We start from the raw sequence: 3,733 nt of genomic DNA, 5'->3' as shown, positions 1-3,733 counted from the left end.
CCCCCGCGGTCTCGCCGACCCCCAACCCCGGCGCCCTGGCCCCGGTCGTGAGGCGTCCCGCCCCGACCCCCGGTCACCTGCGGTCTCTCCGCGCCCTGCTCCGACCCTTCCGCCGCCGGCCCCTCCTCCGCATCGCCGTCTTCTCTGGCCGTTCAGCCGCTTCCCTCCCGGTGCTTTCCGCCCGTCCAGACCCACCTCCTTCCGGTCGCCGGCGGGGATCCAGCCTCCGCGCTTCGCGGTCTGTGCGGCCCCGGACACTTTGGGGGTTCCCTGGTCTCGCAGTGAGGCGCCCGGCGCCGAGCGGCCACTCCCATCTGGAAGGCCTCATCTGGGGACTAGTGGAAATACTCCCATCACTGAAGGCAGGGCAGCAGGGTTAACCTCATTTCGCAGGCCCTGCGGGATCCCCGGATCCCCACTTTGCCGGCACGGCAGAGGCCAAGTGACTTAGTTGTCTGTGATTACAGAGCTAGTAGAGGGCAGAATTGAGATTTGAAATCAGCCAGTCTAACTCCAGAATGCTGTTTTAAACTGTATATCAGCTCTGCCCGGTAAGAATATATAATGTGAGCCATAGATGTCATTGTAAATATCCACCAACAGACCCTCGCATAGGTTCTTGAGCATTCGGAACTTGCCTTCTGTGCGGAGAGATGTGATAAACAGTAGACATAATAATCAAATTATGTAATGTCTGAGAAACAATTAAAAATAGAACTTTTGGTAGAGTGCAGGGGCACGTGCTGGTAATCCCACACTCTGGGAGGCTGGGGCAGGAGGATGGCAAATTTAAGCCCAGCCCGAGCAACCTAGCAATTTAGATACCCTTCCTGAATAAATAAATGAATTTTTTTGAAAAGGCTAGGGCGGTAATTCAGTGAGAAGGCCCTGGGCTCGATCCTCAGTACTGCAGTAAATAAATAAATAATCCTCTTTCTACCTCCACAGATGTGGAAGGGGATGGAACAGTTTTATTAGAGAATAAGCATTAATACACTGAGGTACAGGGGGCATGAGGAGCAGGGCTCAGTAAGTAATTGTAGCGCCGGGCGTGGTGGCGCACGTCTGTAATCCCAGCGCTGGGGAGGCTGAGACAGGAGGGTCATTGCGAGTTCGAGACCACCCTGGGCTACAAAGTGAGCTCAAGGCCAGCCTGAACTGCATAGTGAGACCCTGTCTCAAAAACAAAAAACAAACAAAAAAAGTATATAGTATGTTAGAAAGCTATTAAAGTTACAAAACACAGCAGGGGAGAGGAATGAGACTATTGTAGACAGCTAAATGAGACAGAGATTAATCAGCAGTCAGAGAGAGGTCAGTGCAGAACATGAGACGCATAAAGATGTGGCTGGAGCGACTGAAGAGAGCCCGGCCTCAAAACTGAGACCGGATGGCCAGGCCTGCCAGACGCCCTGGAGACAAACAGCAGCTGAGATTGTTCTGTGATTAGCACCGCCCAGTCCAGTGGGCCCAGAGAGGCATCAGACCCAGGGGCGGGTGACCAGCACATCCTGCTCGTTCCCCTCCCTCTGCAGGAATGCCTTTGTTCTTTCCAGCTGGAAGTTACAGACAGGCTGAAGTTAATGGTGTGCGCTGGTCTGCCCTTGTTACATGCCTTGATTCCCTACTGGGCCAACACTAGCTAAGTAGCTGCACTTGTAATCCTACAGACTAATTGTAGTTTGACCCACAGCTAGCCAGCTTGTGGCTTTGCTGTATAAAGTGCCCCTTAGCAGGAGCCTCGGCCACGGCAACTCCCTTTCCACACTCCTTTTTATTTATTTATTTATTTGGTACAGGAATCGAACTCATGACCTCAGGCTTGCCAGGCAAGCACTTATGCCGCTGAGCTCTGTCCCCGGCCCCAAATTTGTTTTTTGTTTTTTTGGTACCTGGAATCGAACTCAGGACCTGTGCTTGCCAGGCAGGCACTTATGCCACTGAGCTATATCCCTGGCCAGTCCACACCCCTCTTCTGTCAGGAGCTTTCTCTCAACTAACCTTTCCTACTCTTTACTTCTTTTGTCCTCAAATCCGCTTCAGTGTCAGGGGGCAGGAACACTGGGAAGCTGACATGTAGGTGAGAGTCACTTTCTCAGCTGGGTGGCTGGAGAGGAGGGTGCCCCCGAGTTCTGGCAGATGGATTGACTCATGAGCATTATCAAGAAACTGTTTACTACTGAGATTTTCTGATACATCTGAGAAGAGATTGGAGGAGCAATTGTTCAGCTCCAACAGTTACCACCTGCCAATCTGTTTTTTTTGTTTTTTTTTTCTGCTTTCATCTATTTCCTCCTACTGGATTTTTTCCCCCTAGAATTTGTTAACTATTTATTTATTTAGGTACCAGGAATCGAACTCAGGACCTTGCACTTGCCAGGCAGGTGCTTATACCACTGAGCTATATCCCCGGCCTTATTTATTTATTGAGACAGGATCTTGGTCTGTAATTCAGGCTGGCCTTAAACTCACTGTCTTGGTTACTTTTCTCTCGTTGCTGAGACAAAATACCCAACACCCAAAATGAAGGAAGGAAAGGTGTATTTAGCTCACAGTTTGTGGAGGTTTCAGTCCATACTTGGCTGGCTACAAGGCAGAGTGGCACATGGCAGAGGGGAAATGTTCATGGCAGTGGAAGACAGCAAAAGCAACAACAGCAAAAGGGAGGAGTGGAGGCAAGCAGCCTCTCTCTCCTTTACATTGTGTTCAAACTACCCACCCCAGGGCAGGTGTAGCACTCACACCCGTAATCCCAGCACTGGATCATGGATCAATCACAAATCCTAGAAGCCCACCCATGACTGCATGAGGATTTGGGGGGACATGCATACACAAACCATAACACTCACTCTAGCCCAGGCTGGCCTTGAACTTGTGGCAATCCTCCTGCCTCAGCCTCCCCAGTGCTGGGCTTACCAGCATGCACCACCACACCCAGCTGCATTTTTTTTTTAATTGCTACAGTTTGGGTATACATAATGATAATATTCATTATAGGAAATTTGTACATGATATATCTTGCTGCTTTGTTTTATCCCCATTCCCTTCCCCTCCCTTCAACTCCTCCTCCCCTCATTTATGAAAGCTTTGTTTCCTTTTTTTTGGTACTGGGAATTGAACTCATGACCTTGCACTTGCCAAGCAAGTGCTTTTGCTGCTGAGCTATATCCCCAGCCTCCATTTTTTTCTTCTATCCTTTTTTTTTGTCTTTCTGAGACAGGGTCTCTCTATGCAGTTCAGGCTGGCCTTGAGGTCACTTGGCTTTCTTCTTTTCTTTTTCTTTGTCCCTTTTTTCCTTTCCCCTCTCCCTTCACTTGTTCCCCTTCTCATTTGAACATTTTCTTCCCATTTTCCAATATCTACTATAGAATAGATATTGGTCCAAATTCTGGAATTATGAGCATGGGCCACCATGACCAGTTTAAATGTATGATCTTTAAAAATGGTTTAAAGCCGAGCTTGGTGGCACATACCTGTATCCCCAGCACTCAGGAGGCTGAAGCAGGAGGGCTGCCTTGAGTTCCAGGCCAACCTGGGCTATATAGTGAATTCAAGGCCAGCCTACACTACATAGCAAGATCCTGTCCCAAAAAACAAAAGCAGGGGCGAGTGATATAGCTCTCAGGGGCACATCACCTGCCTGGCAAATGGGAGGTCCTGAATTCGACACCCAGTACCCCCCCAGAAAAAGCATAAAACAAAATTGTTTTAAAAAAGGTTTAGAGCCAGGTGT

The sequence above is a fragment of the Chinchilla lanigera genome, unplaced genomic scaffold (genome assembly GCF_000276665.1).
Source record: "Chinchilla lanigera isolate Chin_1 unplaced genomic scaffold, ChiLan1.0 scaffold00067, whole genome shotgun sequence".
Taxonomy (NCBI): domain Eukaryota; kingdom Metazoa; phylum Chordata; class Mammalia; order Rodentia; family Chinchillidae; genus Chinchilla; species Chinchilla lanigera.
The sequence above is the reverse complement of the archived record's forward strand: the minus strand, read 5'-3'. Positions refer to the sequence as shown.